The following is a 17,386-nucleotide window of genomic DNA, read 5'->3' on the forward strand; positions in this document are numbered from 1 at the left end:
CCGTACCCGGAATTTCCGTGTATGAAGCTAACCACGGACGAACCTCCTCGCCCATTGCCAACTTTTCATTGTAAAGGGACTCATCTTCATCATTGAACCCCAGGTATTCATTTATTGCCTTCCCGGTAAATACCACATTTTTGTTTCTCACTTTGGTCACTGTAGTGCCCTTCAAGATGTGGGCCACATTGCTATAGAACTCCTTGACCATATGCTCATTCGCCTTCACACAATTATCTTTAAAGGACTCCCAACCCTCTCGAGCCTGAAACTGTCTATGTACATTGGGGTGTAGGGGTAGGAGGTCTTTGTCAATGAAGATCCTCTCAAGAATCAATTTTCATGACGGCCACCATTCACTAAACTTGTGGAACGCCACCTGGCTGACGAATCTATCCTCCCAAATAGCAGGATTCCTAGTCCGGTCAACACCCCCAACCTGCGGCACACCACCCCACGGTAACTCCCCATCTCCCTCATTACCTCTAGCTCCCTCTCTAGATATTGATGTTATGGGAGAGGTAGAGTATTCATCCCCACTACCTGCCACTGAGCCCTCAGTCAACCCAGAAGAAATGTTGATTGAGGCTCGAGCTTCGGGGGAAGATGGGGGAGTGTCTCTATGTATGGCATTCTCTGGATATGGGATATATAGAGGGACTGAGTCTGAAGAGATCTCCCGGGAGGGCTCGTACTCACTCCCCGAGGTGTCAAGGGCTCGATCAGCCACTTTGAATGCTTTCCTCATGTCCTTTATGTTTTTTCTAGCCTAGGGAGTGAGTTTTACCATCCGTTGCTTCCCTACCCGGAGGAATTAACTCGGCCGGGTTTTTTGGCACCTTTACCTCGTTGTTTGACCATTATCTACAAGCATACACATCTAACATGGTTAGTATTAGCACAGGCAGTGAAACAAGTCTTGAAATTGAATTGCAAACTGCAGATTAAATGTTGAAGAAATAGTTGCAGAACATGGCACCGCGGCCCGCACAAACAGTAGTGCGGCCGCACTGGGGGCACCGCGGACCGCGCAAAAGCGATCGCGGTCTGCATTGGGACAAGACCCTGGACAACATCTCTTTGATTCTCCCTACCGCGGCCCGCACAAAAAGTAGTGCGGCCGCATTGGGGCACCACGGACCGCATAAAAGCGACTGCAGTCCGCACTGATGTAAGGACTGTAACACCACCTCTCTGAATCCAACCATCGCGGCCCGCACAAAGTAGCACCGCGGCCGCGGTGGGCTAGCGTGGACTGCATAATGTGCAATGCGGCCGCACTGGGCATAGGTTCAATTTCAATCACTTGGGCACCGCGGTCCGTGCAAAAGGGTAATGCGGACCGCATCAGGGCACCGCAGGCAGCACAAAGGCGACCGCGGGCCGCACAAAGGCGACCGCGGGCCGCGGAGAGTATTTTGCACAGACACTAAGTTAGGGTTTCATGTTTTTGCACAATTGTTCACCTACTTTGTCCCTACTCATTTGCCCAACCATTATGCATATCCAACATACAAACCCAGCTTTTAAAACTACCCTAAGCTAACAACTAAATAAAGAAGATGAAACTAACGAGAAGAAAAAGAAGTTATGAGCTGAAAAATAAAACAAAATTAATCAAGAGAATGCACAAGGACTGAGTAAAACATTACCAGATGAGAAGATGAAATGTAATTAGTTAATCCCAAGCAAGAATCACGATCAAAAGAGGTTATGAACAGTACTATTATGTCCCTGAGTGTAAAAAGTTCGAAAAGGGTAAATAGTGATATTTATAGAAAAACCATGGGACCCAGCCTTACCTACCAGCGCGGCCGCACAAAACCGACCATGGACCGCGCTGGGTTTGTTCAAATGAAGCTTGAGTAGGCAACCTCTGCGGACCGCAAGAAACAGACCGTGGTCGCGGAGGTTTACCGCGGACCGCACTAAATGGAATACGGCAGCGGTGGCAAACATCAGAGAGCACCACTTTTGGCCATCACCAGTGCGGACCGCACAAAAGCAACCGCGGTCGCACTGGCAATCTTCAGATACTGTTCAACTCTTTTTTCAAACTATTTTGCACTACATCAACTCAATCCCTGCAACATCTCACAATCAGTTAGCTCAAAAATCAAACCTACACTACTAAGAAAACACAGAAAACAACAAAAAGGAAAAAAGACATGGGTTGCCTCCCAAGCAGCGCCTGATTTAACGTCGTGGCACGACGCATGTTACCAGCACATCACTTTAGATGGAGAAGTGCCACCATGTGGTTATCATCAAATTTTCCAAGATAATGCTTGACCCGATGTCCATTGACTCTGAATACTTCACCATTCTTGTTCCTTAGATCAAGAGCACCAAATGGGGTCACGAACACAACTTCAAATGGCCCACTCCACTTTGACTTGAGCTTACCCGAAAATAGACGTAACCAGGAATTAAACAAGAGAACCATACCTCCAACCTTGAACTCCTTGCCCCGAGCATATTTGTCGTGAAGGTACTTCATTTTGTCCTTGTACAAGGACGAGCTGGAGTAGGCATGGAATCTAAACTCATCAAGCTCATTAAGTTGTTCAACCCGCAGATTTGCCGCAACATCCCATTCTAAGTTCAACTTCCTCAAAGCCCACATGGCCTTGTGCTCTAATTCCACCGGAAGATGACAAGATTTCCCAAATACCAACCGATATAGTGACATACCAATCGGAGTTTTGTAAGCCGTCCGATAAGCCCAAAGAACGTCATCCAACTTTTTTGACCAATCGGTCCTATTAGTATTGACAGTTTTAGACAAGATACTCTTAATTTCTCTGCTGGAGACTTCCACTTGGCCACTAGCTTGAGGATGATAGGGGTCAAGACCTTATGATTGACACCGTACTTAGAAAGCAATGTGTCGAAAGTCTTGTTGCAAAAATGAGACCCCACATCACCAATGATAGCACGAGGAGTGCCAAACCTTGTGAAGATACTCTTTTTCAAAAATGCCACAATACTCCGGGCTTCATTGTTGGGCAAAGCCATGGCTTTAACCCATTTTTAGACATAGTCCACTGCCACGAGAATGTAAGTGTTCTAACAAGAGCTCACAAAAGGACCCATGAAATGGATGCCCCAAACATCAAAAATATCCACTTCGAGAATTGTATTGCGGGGCATCTCATCTCTTTTAGAAATTCCGCCGGCTCTTTGGCACTCATCACATCTCTTCACCAAATCGCCCGCATCTTTGAACAAGGTGGGCCAATAATATCCGCAACTAAGCACTTTAGAAGTCGTTCTCGCCCCGCCATGATGGCCACCATAGGTTGAAGAATGGAAAGCCTCTAGTATACTCAATTGTTCTTTCTCCGGGACACATCTACGAATCACACCATCTGTGTTGGCTCATCCCAATAGAAATCCAAATTATCCCGCTTGAGTTTCTTCCTTTTGGTTAGAAGAGAGCTCACATGGGATTATTCCGGTCACAAGGTAATTGGCGACATCAGCAAACCATGGCATATCCTTCATTGACACCGCAAGGAGTTGTTCATCGGGAAATGAATCATTGATCTCAAGGCTATCACAAGGCCTCCCCTCCTCTTCCAAACGGGACAAGTGGTCCGCCACTTGATTCTCACTACCCTTCCGGTCAACAATTTCTAGATCAAACTCTTGAAGAAGTAGCACTCATCTCATCAATCTTGCCTTGGAGTCCTTCTTGGTCATCAAATACCTAAGGGCAGCATGATCGGTGTGCACTATAACTTTGGCCTCCATAAGGTAAAGTCGAAACTTTTCCATAGCAAACACAATAGCCAACAATTCTTTCTCGGTGACTGTATAGTTTCTTTGAGCCTTATTCATGGTCTTGCTTGCATAGTACACCGGATGAAATATCTTGTTGATTCTTTGGCCCAAAACAGCCCCATCCGCAATGTCACTAGCATCACACATGAGCTCAAAAGGCAAGCTCCAATTTGGTGCGGTAATGATGGGGGTAGAAGTCAACTTGAGCTTAAGAAGCTCGAATGCTTGCATACAACTCTCATCGAACAGAACTTTGCATCTTTCTCTAGCAACTTGCACAACGGATGTACCACTTTAAAAAAAATCCTTTATGAACCTCCGGTAGAAACCCGCATGCCCAAGGAAACTCCTCACCCCTTTGATAGAAGTAGGGGGAGGGAGCCTCGAAATAACCTCAATCTTGGCCTTATCAACTTCAATTCCTCGCTTCGAGATCTTGTGACCCAACATTATACCTTTTTCTACCATAAAATAGCACTTTTTCCAATTGAGAACAAGGTTGGTGTCTTCATATCGGGCCAACACTCTATCCAAGTTTACCAAGCACTCCTCAAAAGAATCCCCAACCACGCTGAAATCATCCATGAAGACCTCTAAGATATCCTCCACCATGTTGGTGAAAATAGCCATCATGCAACGTTGGAAGGTTGTCGGAGCATTACACAATCCAAATGGCATTCTAGAGAAAGCGAATGTGCCATAAGAACATGTAAAGGTGGTCTTCTCTTGGTCCTCCGGGGCAATTAGAATTTGATTGTACCCCGAGTAACCATCTAGAAAGCAATATAAAACCCGTCCCGCAAGACGATCAAGCATTTGGTCAAGGAATGGTAATGGGAAATGATCTTTTCTAGTCACCTTGTTCAGCTTTCGGTAATCCATACAAACTCTCCACCCGGTGACCGTTCTAGTAGGAATGAGCTCATTGTTGTCATTAGTCACCACAGTCATACCACCCTTCTTCGGCACACATTGCACCGGAGAAGTCCACGAACTGTCATAAATAGGATAAACCACCCCAGCATCTAGCCACTTGATAACCTCTTTCTTCACCACCTCTTACATCGCCTCATTTAGTCTTCTTTGATGCTCCAAGGAAGGCTTTGCATCCTTCTCCAAGATGATTTTGTGCATGTAAAATGTGGGGCTTATTCCCCGAATATCAGCTAGAGTCCATCCGATTGCCCTTTTCCACTTTTGAAGAACCGCCAAAGTGGCCTCAACCTGCATGTTAGTAAGGCAAGAAGAAAGAATAACAGGTAAAGTAGAATTTGAACCCAAGAATTCATACCTGAGGTGTGGAGGAAGTGTCTTCAACTCCAACACTGGTGGTTCCTCAATCGATGGCTTTGTTGGTGGAGTTTTGCGGTTTTCAAGATCCAAGGATAGCCTCCTAGGCTCATATGAATATGAACCCATACCATGCAATGCATTCACGCATTCCACTCTACTAGCATCATCATTGACATCCATATTAAGAAGCACGGCCTCAAGGGGATCTTCAACATGGATCATGGAACTTGTGTCATCCACTATCACAGCTATGACAATGTCCACAAATGAACACACCCCCGTGCTATTGGGTTGTCTCATTGATTTGCAAACATGGAATACCACATTCTCATCCCCCACTCAGAAAGTCAACTCACCAGCTTCAACATCAACCAATGTCTTCCACGTAGCTAGGAAAGTCCTACCAAGAATAATCGGCACTTCAAAGTCCACCTCACAATCTAATATGACAAAGTCGGCCGAAAGTATAAACTTATCCACCTGGACAAGTACATTATCGATTATGCCCAAAGGTCGCTTCATCGATCGATCCGCCATTTGAAGTCTCATTGAGGTGGGTCGAGGTTGTCCAATTCCCAAAGTCTTGAAGACCGAGTACGGCATCAAATTTATGCTAGCCCCCAAGTCACAAAGGACCTTGGCAAAATCCGCACTTCTGATAGTACAAGGGATAGTAAAAGCTCCGGGGTCCTAAAGCTTGGGTGCCATTGAATGCACTATGGCACTCACTCGATAAGTCATTTTAATTGTTTCACACTCCATCGACCTCTTCTTTGTTACCAAATCTTTCATGAACTTAGCATACCCCGGCATTTGCTCAAGTGCCTCCACCAAAGGTACATTGATTGTGAGGCTCTTCATCATATCAATGAACTTTTTGAATTGATTGTCACTCTTTTGCTTTGCTAACCGTTGAGGATAAGGTGGAGGTAGCCTAGGCAAAGGTGCCTTGGCCTTTGGTACAACCGGCTCGGGCATGTCAATCACGTATTCCCTAGACGGGTTCATGGCATCTTGAGTCTCTACCTCGGTTTCATCGTTAATATCAATCTGCACATCATTGTTCACATTTTGATTAACCACATCATCAACAATCAAAGGTACATCATCATCTTGTGACTCAGCATCTTCATCCACAACTTGCTTTTGCTTTGAGGCATTCACATCACCGCCTCTCCCACTTCTTGTTGTAACCACCATCACATGTTTATTATTCCCACCCTTCGGGTTCACTACCGTATCACTTGGTAGAGAACCCTTGGGACGAGTATTCAACGCTTGAGAGATTTGGCCTAATTGCACCTCCAAGTTCCGGATAGATGTATTATGAGAAGCCAATTGGGCATCGGAGTCTTAGTTCTTTTTCATCATTTGCTCGAACATGCTTTCAATTATTCCCATATCTCCTCCAAAAGAACTAGAACCTTGAGAAGGGAAAGGGAGTGGATTGCTCGGTTGTTGATACATTGGGGGCCTTTGAAAGCCTTTCCCCCGGTTGCCTTGGTTCCCGCTATTGTTCCACCCTCCTTGATTGTTGTTGTTGCTCCAATTATTGTTGTTCCTGTTCCAATTTCCTTGATTGCTACCTTGATTACCCCAATTGTTGTTTTAATTGTTGTTGTTCCAATTGCTACCACCTTGTTGTTGGTTGTTGTTATTCCAATTTCCTCCGCCTTGTTGTTAATTACCCCAATTTCCTTGAGGTCGCCATTGTTGGTTGGAAGAGTTGCTTCTATTACCTTGATAGTTGTTGACATATTGAACCTCTTCACTTTGGTCATCATAACACTCATTTGAAAACCCAATACCATCATTGTCATATTGTTAACAATTCCCTTGAGATTTTTGCCCTCTTTGCCTTCTCTTAGGCATAGTGACACCTTCCATTGCGTTGACTTGGTGCAGATTTTGGATTTGTTGTAACTGTGCCTTCGCCAGTTGATTCATAGTTGTTGTAAGCTCGGAAATAGCTTAGCCATGATCGTGCAATTCCTTGTGCAAGTAGATGAACGTGGGGTCACCTTGGGGCACATTTGCTCGACTTTGCCATGTCGAAGAGGTGTCGGTCATTTCATCAAGTACATCACATGCCTCTTGGTAAGAAAGTTTCATAAAGTTCCCTCCGGCCAATTGGTTCACAATGCATTGATTCGTGGTGTTGATGCCCCGATAAAAGTTTTGTTGAATCATAGCCTCAGTCATGTCGTTATTAGGGAACTCTTTCACCATTGTTCTATATCTTTCCCATATCTCGTGCAAAGATTCCGTTGGCTCTTTCTTGAAGGCTAGAATTTCATCCCGAAGAGCCGCCATATGACTTGGAGAAAAGAACTTGGAAACAAATTTGTCCGTCAATTCATCCCATGTTATAATAGAATGATTGGAGAGCCTTTCTAACCAATCCAATGCTTTACCCCGAAGAGAGAATGGGAAAAGCCTCAATCTCAATGCATCCTCGTACACGTTTGTCTACTTGCTACCCCAGCATGCATCCATGAACCCCTTCAAGTGCTTGTAGCCATTTTGATCGGAGGCGCCCGTGAAATACCCTCTTTGCTCGAACAAGGTCAACATAACATTTGTGATTTGAAAGTTCCCCGCCCGGATTCGGGGAGGAACAATATCACTGGCGTATCCTTGATTTGGTAAAACTCTGGGAGCCACTCTCGGTGGTTGTGGAGGAGGGTCTGGAATATTATTGTTCTCATTTGCATTTATATTGGCATTTCGGCCTCTCCGTGGACCTTGAGGTAAAACCTCATCTTGTTCTAGATCCTTTACCTCCTCCCCCGCTATCACATTGCCGAGAGGGTCATTTGCATTAAGAGCCATTTGTACCTGATTGATCGACACAAACAGAATTAGTAAACAAGAAGGAAAGAGAAGCAAAACACAAAACTAACTAAACAGATAGTCAACACCATAAGCTCCCCGGCAACGGCGTCAAAAAGTGATCGCTGCCTACTCGATGCTACACTAAGGTAGGAAGAGCGGGTCGCAATAGCTTTTACCCGATATGAGGGTCGGGATCGATTTCCCAGAGAGCTAGTAGTGGAGTTGGATTGTCCGTCTAGCCTAGAGAAGTGTTTGTACTCCTAATGTCACTTCAAACATTTTTGGGTTTTCGAATTATAACTATATTTATAAAACTATTGATTAACACTAAATTATGCTACAAGACTATTGTTAAGTTATATCTAATGGGAAGAAGGGCACTAGGATCGTGACACTACCTAGGTGGCTAATTGACGGGTAGATGTTACTAAGGTTCGATTGACATAATTGGGGTTTATGCTATAACCGTTGCACAATTTTACCCACTCTCACACCTCTTGGTAGAGAAAGTGACTTTGCCCAATTGACTCTTTCGAGACCAAATGGGTAGGCAAATTATACCAAGCAACTAGGGTTCAAGTAGGGTAATTACTCTCTCGAGGTTTAACCCGTTAATTGGAACTATCATTTCTCATGAGTCCATCCCAATTCCTTGTTGGGTCAATTTTGGGGTCATAGACTCTCTTTCTCAAGAAGAGTTAAACCCACAAAGCTTGAATCAGTGTTTGCAACCACCAATTCTAGATTAAAACATAAAATCAACCCAATTATCAAACACCCATAATCAATCTAACATTAGATGGTAACACCCATCAATTACCCACACTAGGGTTGAGCCACAACCCTAGCTAATGGGTTTATCTACTCATGCTTGAAGAATAAAATACATAATAGATGAAGAACTAAGCATATTAATTAATTGCTAAAATTAAAATACAAGAATCTATTGTAAATATAAAGCAAAAGTGCCAAAAATGGCTACAAAATTCGTTCTCACGAGCGCAGCCCTTGTCTGATCTCTCTCCTATCTAAAAAATGGTGAAATGTTCTATTTATACTAGGCTAAAAAAACTGGACAAAAATACCCCTTCGGGGTCAGTGCGGACCGCATTAAATGGACCGCGGCCGCACTGGGCTCACTTCTGCTTCTCTGAACTTAGACTCCGCGGACCGCATGGCACTAGCTTTGCAGACTTTCATCTCTCTAAATTTCATGACCGCGGACCGCACAAAAGAGTAGTGTGGCCGTGGAGCATTCACCGCGGACCGCGAGATGTGTACCGCAGCCGCGCTTCTTCTAGCCTGATTCACCGACTCTTTGAACCAACTAGTGCGGCCGCATTCCACTTTGCGCGGTCCGCACTAGGCCTTCTTTTCTTAAATTTCTTGGTCTTTGATACTTGAGCAGGTTTCACTCTTTTTTTTGAGTCGATCTTTGACATTTCGTCACGTTGTCGATCAAACTTGCAATCAAGCACAACTTTTGAGCCTTTTAGGACTATTTTGTAACAATATATGATCAAAGCATAGGCAAGTAGGGGCATAAAACATGTTAAAATCCTAACTTATCATATACCTGTTATAAACATCATTTCACGTTGTAGCTGGGAATTCTCTAAGGCTTTCCTTGAGTCTCCTCGTAGCTTTCGAGCTTTTTTCATTCAAATTACTTGTGAAAGCTATAGCTGCCCAGTTGTCAGGTACACGTGGCAATGTCATTCTTTCACGTTGAAATATGTCCACGAATTCTCTAAGCAGTTTTGAGTCCCCTTGCTTGATTTTGAAAATATCCTCCATTCTTTTCTCTACTTTTTGAGTTTCCGAGTGTGCTTTGATGAAAGAATCTGCAAGCTCAGCAAAAAAATTTATAGAATTTTCGGGTAAAAGAGAATATCATGTTAGCGCTCCTTTGGTGAGTGTTTCACCAAATTTTTTGACTAATACTGATTCAATCTCCTGCTTAGTCAAATCGTTGCCTTTTACGCCCGTTATGAATGCAGTCACGTGATCTCGTGGGTCTGTTGTTCCATCATATTTTGGAATATCAGGCATTTTGAACTTTTTTGGAATTGGGAGTGATGCAGCACTTGGCTTCCAGGGTTGTTGCGAATATCTATCCATATCTACCCCTTTGATTACGGGTGGCACCCCGGGTATCTGCTCTATGCGCTCACTTTGCTCCTTGAGCTGTTTCTGCAAGGTTAGTACTAAATTTTGTAAATCAGAATTAATTACATTACCTGGTTCTCTCTCCTGTGATTCAATGGGAGTTCCACCGCTGCCTGAGTTAACAAGCCCGGAACGAGGGTTTTCCAAAGTGCTATTATTTGGAATGGGTGTTGCAACAGGTAACTGGTTAACAAGTGCCTCAACAGCTTTGTTGACCTGAGCAGCAATTAATTTCTGCAAATCTTCATCAACAGCTTCAGCATTTTCAAATTGAGCATGCTCGTTTATTTGAGACCCATCAGGAGTACCCTCACGAGATTGTTGTGGAGAGTTTCGTGGAGTAGGAACTTGAGTGTTAATATTCTGTGGATCTCCCTGATTTTGTTGGTTCTCTTGGTTTCCTTGAGTGTTGTCATTGTTGTTCGACATAATTGATGCAACAAAGAAAGTTAAGTGAAAAGAAAATAGATTATCAGTTTTCCGGTAACGGAACCAATTTGTTTAACCAAAAAATGAAATTAGTCAAAGCTAGAATTTAAGAGAACATGGGTTACTGATAATCAAAAGAATGTATAAAAGGAAGTAATTTAGGTAGCAAGAGAGTAATCAAGAGAAAAACAAATAAACCAAAGTTTATTCCAATAGTGTTTCGTGTCCTTGCAATTGATTAGATATCTCTCTTTTATAGATATCTTGGAGATATACGTTTTGCCCAAATCATAATGAGGCTATTATGAGTAACTAAAGACATTGAATGTTACGTTACATAATCATTACATTCAATACAAATTCTCTAACGTATTCCACATTTAATGTCTATTAAATGTCGTATCTGCACTCTTTTCTATTGTCAGATTCATTCCTTTTGATTCTCGGACATAAATGATTTAGATAGGTACGGGCGCTGAGTTATTTGAATAACTGTTCGTGCATCTTCCTCTGTCATTTGCTCGTATCTGTTGCAACTCGTGCCTCTTGGCTAGTTGTAATTCTTTGACCATTTGACCAGTCTACTGTGTCTCGACACGTCACCTTTATATTTAAATACAATTTTTCCTAATACACATATCAGTCCGGCCACGAAGATTATTGCATGCACAAACCACTCATACCACAAATTTCTTGGGGCTACACCAGAATTTAGGCTTCTGGAAAAAATCAAATTATGGGAAAGGTATGATAATTGGAGTTTTAGACAGTGGAGTAATGCCCGACCATCCATTGTTCCATGACGAAGGAGTGCCCCTTCCACCTGCTAGGTGGAAAGGCAAGTGTGAATTCAACTTTACGGCGTGTAACAACAAGCTCATCGGTGCAAGATTTTTCCAGGAATTTGGCAATGGGACGCCACTAGATGAAAATGGTCATGGTACACATACTTCAAGCACCGCTGCTGGAAATTTCGTGAATGGAGCCAACTTCTTAGGCCTGGCTAATGGCACAGCATTTGGTATGGCACCACTTGCACACGTTGCCATGTATAAAGTCTGCAATGCTACTCTTACCTGTTCTGAAATTGATGTATTGGCTGCAATTGATGCTGCAATTGAAGATGGGGTTGATGTAATGTCATTTTCCATAGGCCGAGAATCCACACATTTTTGGTCAAAGGATGTTGCGCTAGGTGGATTTGTTGCTATGCAAAAAGGCATTCTAGTCAGCTGCTCAGCTGGCAATGGAGGTCCATTACCAGGCTCTGTGTTTAATGGAGCTCCATGGCTTCTCACTGTTGGTGCAAGCACCACTGACAGAAAACTAAGAGCGACGATACGCCTTGGAGACGGCAAAGATATTGATGGTGAGTCAGCCTTCCAGCCCAAAGACTTCTCCGAGACGTTATTACCATTGATTTTCCCTGGAACAAATGTTAGTGACCACGCTGCTGCATTTTGCAGCGTGGAATCACTGAAGAACATTGATGTCAAAGGAAAAATTGTGTTGTTTGTACTTGGTGGTAAGATTGCTAGAATTGACAAGGGACATTTTGTGAAGAATGCTGGTGGTGCTGGAATGATACTCATGAATAGTGAACCACAAGGATTCACTATCTTAGCCGATCCACATGTTCTTCCAGCAGCACATGTCAGCTATGCAGATGGACTAAAGATCAAAGCTTACATGAATTCAACATCAAATCCTCTGGCCACATTTTTGTTTAAGGGAACCATATTTGGAGATGATCATGCTCCAGCAGTTGCTGGCTTTTCAGGCAGAGGCCCAAACTTGGCAAGTCCTGGAATCTTGAAACCTGATATTATTGGTCCTGGTGTTAACATCCTTGCTGCATGGCCAATTTCCATTGAAAACAATACCAATACAAAGTCTACTTTTAACCTTGCAACTGGCACCTCAATGTCTTGTCCTCACGTATCTGGAGTAGCAGCATTAATAAAGAGTGCACACCCTGACTGGTCTCCTGCTGCTATTAAATCAGCAATCATGGCGACAGCTGATCTCGTGAACCTTAATGGCAAACCAATTGAGGATGAAAGGGGTCTTCCTGCTGAATTCTTTGCCATTGGTGCAGGACATGTTAATCCATTACGAGCAAATGATCCAGGCTTACTCTATGACATTCAGCCCGAGGATTATATTCCTTACTTGTGTGGACTAAACTACTCAAGCAGAGTAGTTAGTATGTTTGTATTGAGAAAAGTGAACTGCTCATCAACCCTTCCTGAAGCAGAACTAAATTATCCTTCTTTTTCAATTAGACTTGGATTAGAAGCTCAAACATATACAAGGACTGTGACTAATGTTGGTGCAGTTGTCTCATCCTATGCTCTGGAGATTGTGCCACCTGAGGGAGTTGGCGTGAGAGTTGAACCTCCTCTCTTGAATTTCTCTGAACTGAATCAGAAGAAAACATATCAAGTAACATTTAGCCGATCAAGTACTTCAAACATCAAATGCCACATTTGTTCAAGGATACTTGAGATGGGCTTCATCCAAGCACTTCGTTAGGAGTCCAATCGCAATTACCTTGGAATAGTACTGGGCTAGGAAATCAATCAATATGATTTTCCTTAACGATTTTCGATGCAACAATAGGATATCTTACTTTCAGTTTTCAAGCCTTAGAATAATCTATATCTGAGTTATATAAAATTTTACTTTTACTTTGAGAAGCTATTCAATTTGGCTTCAAGTTCTGCATGTCCATCTTTTGTAGTTTCTCTGAATGCATATCGAAATGAGTATTTTTTATTAAGCTTTACCGAAATGCTGTAAAAAGCTTTACATAACCAAAGGACAATTACTACATGTAGCTCTCTATAAGAAGTGTAAATATGTAACCTTAAAATAAATGGTAAATAACATGGTTTTATTACTTCAATTACATTTATAGTGCAAAAGTAATTTATACGGTCCATGGATATGTGACTAATAGTATCCTTTAAAGTGAAGCGAAGTGCACGAATAGCGCCGAAACATAAAGTATTTTAAGTTTAGCCACCTTGGAATCAAATTTCAGCTCTTGAAACCTACTGGTCCAAAGTCGAATTGCCAAAATCAAACTCCAATTCCCACCAAATCCAACATGTTACGCTTAAGATTAAGTTTAGCGAACTTTTAAGCATATTCTACCTATTTTTTCCCCCACAAATCATGTAATTCTCAATCAACTTAATCTCACTGGCATATCGTAAATGAAATTTAGAAGAAGAAAAAACACTAATCTAAACTCACATGAAATTTAAAATCAATATGATGTACGGATAGTGGGGGGGGGGGGGGGGGAACATGAAATCTTAACCCAATCTCAATTAAAGGTAAAATTGGTGAAAATTGCAAAGAGAAATAAGATAACGGAGCGACATATGAACTTATGATTCTGCACAAAGGAATAACAGAATGCAAATCTGAAAAAGTAACATGGCCACTTGGCCAGCAAAGAAATAAAACCTAGTACAAGCTTCACTCTTCGTTTTTTTTTTTTTGGGTTTACGCACATATATCAGCTAGAAAAGCAAACATCCTAGAGGATAATTGGTAAAGAGTGCAACACTGTTAACAGTAATTTGTCTATCATATAGGAGTAATTCCTCTAATGCTTCTTAATTCCTGCACAAGATTCCAAATTCCTTCCTTGAAAATGAGCAAACCACAAATTAATATTTTACTTTTAACATTTAGCAGAGAATTGGTCCTTGGGTTTATTTCCATCAGAAGTAGATCCCTCCGGCAACAGTCTTCAGCCTGCAAATTATTGGTTAATTCCCAAATTAAACATGTTAGATAAAGCCAAAAAGATTTTTTAATTCCAATAACAACCAAAGCAAGCTCCAAATGGGCTTGACTTAGGCTCTCTTTTCTTTGCTCAAGCAGAGATTGCATTTCAAGCCAATAGGACAATGCAGAACCAATCAATTCCTTCTCAGAACTCCAGTATAACTCAAATTCTTTCGATTACTTCAATACTGAAGACATTGTTAAAGAAATTATATCAAAAGCTACCAGAAGAAGTTAGCACTATATATATTAGTCTTACAAGAATGTGGCTCATTAATTAGCATTATCAACATGGCTTTGACACTTTTTCTAAGTGCCATCTTTACTCTTAGTTTTTGTTCTTCAGTCATACATGCAACTGATACCAATCAGCAAAGCAACTCAGAGATTTACATTGTCCATCTTGAGTCTTTTCATGGCCAACTTCTCTCTGACTTGGATAATTTACAAAAGTGGCACCATTCTTTTCTGCCCCCAAAGAAAACAAGCCTAAATGATTCCTCATCCTCGCGCATAGTTTACTCTTATCACAATGTCCTTAATGGTTTTGCAGCTAGACTAACACCAGACGAAGCAGAGATACTGCAGGGGGCAGAAGGGATCGTATCAGTGCAGCCACAAAGACTGTTGCATGCACGAACAACCCACAGTACTCATTTCCTGGGGCTGCACCAGAATTTAGGCTTCTGGAAAAGCATAAACTATGGTAAAGGTATGATTATTGGATTTTTAGACACTGGGATAACACCTAATCATCCGTCGTTCCATGACAAAGGAGTGCCTCCTCCTCCCGCTAAGTGGAAGGGCAAGTGTGAGTTCAACTTTACAGCCTGCAACAACAAGCTCATTGGAGCAAGATATTTCCAGGAGTTTGGAAATGGGACGCCATTGGATGAGAATGGACATGGAACACATGTTTCAAGCACAGCTGCTGGAAACTTTGTCTATGGTGCCAATGTTTTTGGCCTTGCTAATGGAACGGCTTCAGGCATGGTGCCCCTTGCTCATGTTGCCATGTATAAAGTCTGTGACGCTAGTGCTGCTTGTTCTGAGAGTGACACATTTGCTGCTATGGATGCTGCAATTGAAGATGGTGTTGATGTAATTTCAATTTCCATTGATGACATCTCTAGACCTTTCTGGGGGGACTCTATTGCACTCAGTTCATTTACTGCAATTCAAAATGGAATTCTTGTACGCACCACAGCTGGTAATACAGGTCCAGAACATGGCACAGTAGCAAATGGAGCTCCATGGCTTCTCACTGCTGGTGCTAGCACCACCGATAGAAAATTAAGGGCAACCGTACTGCTAGGAAGCGGCAAAGAAATTGATGGTGAATCAGCTTTCCAACCTGAAGACCAGGGGCGGAGCTAGCCCGCTATTTACGGGTTCGATCGAACCCGGAAGCTTTTGTGCAGATTCTATATTTGTCTTGTAAAATTTATGAAATATATACAAATTATTATTATAGAACCCAATAATTTAAAAAAATTAGAATCCTGAACCCATAAGCTTCAAATCCTGGCTCCGCCTCTGCTGAAGACTTCTCTCAAACTCTGCTGCCATTAGTATACCCTGGAACAAATACTAGTGATTTGATGGCCCCATTTTGCAGTACCTGAGTCTTTGAAAAATATTGATGTGAAAGGAAAGATAGTTTTGTGTGAAGCTGGTGATGGGATAGAAAGACTAGATATAGGACATTTTGTGAAGGATGCTGGGGGTGCTGGAATGATACTCATGAACGAGGAGCCACAGGTCTTCACTATAGTAACTGACCCTCACGTTCTTCCAGCAGCGCATATCAGTTTTATTGATGGCCTGAAAATCAAAGCCTACATGAACTCAACATCAACCCCTGTGGCTTCATTTTTGTTTAAAGGAACTATATTCGGAGATGATCATGCTCCAGCAATTGCAGCCTTTTCATCTAGAGGTCCTTTTCCGGAAAGCCCTGGCATATTGAAACCTGACATTATTGGTCCTGGTATTAGCATCCTTGCAGCGTGGCCAACATCCGTGGAGAACAATACCCGCACGAAATCTACCTTTAACGTATTTTCTGGCACATCAATGTCCTGTCATCACCTTTCAGGAGTTGTGACATTAATCAAGAGTGCACATCCAGAATGGTCTCCAGCTACTATCAAGTCTGCAATCATGACAACTGCTGATCTTATGAACCTTGACAATAATCCCATTGAAGATGAAAGGGGCCTCCGTGCTGACTTCTTTGCTACTGGTGCAGGCCACGTTAACCCATTAAGAGCAAATGATCCGGGGCTGATCTATGACATCCAACCAAATGATTATATACCTTATTTATGTGGGTTGTACCCAAGTAGAGCTGTTAGTTTGATTGTTTTGAAAGAAGTAAACTGCTCATCAACCATCCCTGAAGCAGAACTTAACTATCCATCCTTTTCAATTAAACTTGGATCTGATTTTCTGATTTTCAAGTATACACAAGGACTGTGACCAATGCAGGCGAGCCCGTCTCATCTTATACTCTGGAGATTGTGCCACCCCAAGGAGTTGATGTGAAAGTTGAGCCCTCCACCTTGCACTTCTCGGAGATTTACCAGAAGATTACATATCAAGTAACCTTTAACCGATCAATTTCAAGCGTTAATGCCACCTTTGTTGAAGGATTTTTGAAATGGAGCTCATCCAAGCACTTTGTTAGGAGTCCAATAGTAGTTACCTTGGAATCATGAGGAAGCTATGCAACCAACTATAAGAGCTTTATTCACACTACTCTACAAAGAAACAGTAATTTCTGGATTTCAAGACCATAGGACAAGTGATAATTTTATTTTCTGTATTCCAATAGTTCAATAGTTGTGTTTTAAGAATCTTCAAAAGTTCAATGTGGAACTGGAAATGAGTTGCATTGTCTTAACTCCACAGATAACTCCATAATAAACGCTCCAACAACAGCCGTTCAAAACAAAAGGAGCATATCCTTCCACTAGGTTCCTTTTTATCTCACTACAAGAATATTAGTAAGAATAAATGGGAATGGCGATTGACAGGAACTGAACATGTCACTATAATCAAGCTTCTG

The 17,386-nt window shown here is 42.3% G+C and overlaps 2 pseudogenes; both read left to right on the forward strand.

The window, feature by feature from the left end:
- LOC104230082 (subtilisin-like protease 4) overlaps nt 1–13,075 on the forward strand; it is a 69,384-nt pseudogene extending 56,309 nt beyond the window's left edge.
- A 1,532-nt stretch (nt 13,076–14,607) lies between these two features.
- LOC104230081 (subtilisin-like protease) lies at nt 14,608–17,348 on the forward strand (annotated as a pseudogene).
- The last annotated feature ends 38 nt before the right edge of the window (nt 17,349–17,386 follow it).

The sequence above is a fragment of the Nicotiana sylvestris genome, chromosome 2, assembly GCF_000393655.2.
Source record: "Nicotiana sylvestris chromosome 2, ASM39365v2, whole genome shotgun sequence".
NCBI lineage: Eukaryota > Viridiplantae > Streptophyta > Magnoliopsida > Solanales > Solanaceae > Nicotiana > Nicotiana sylvestris.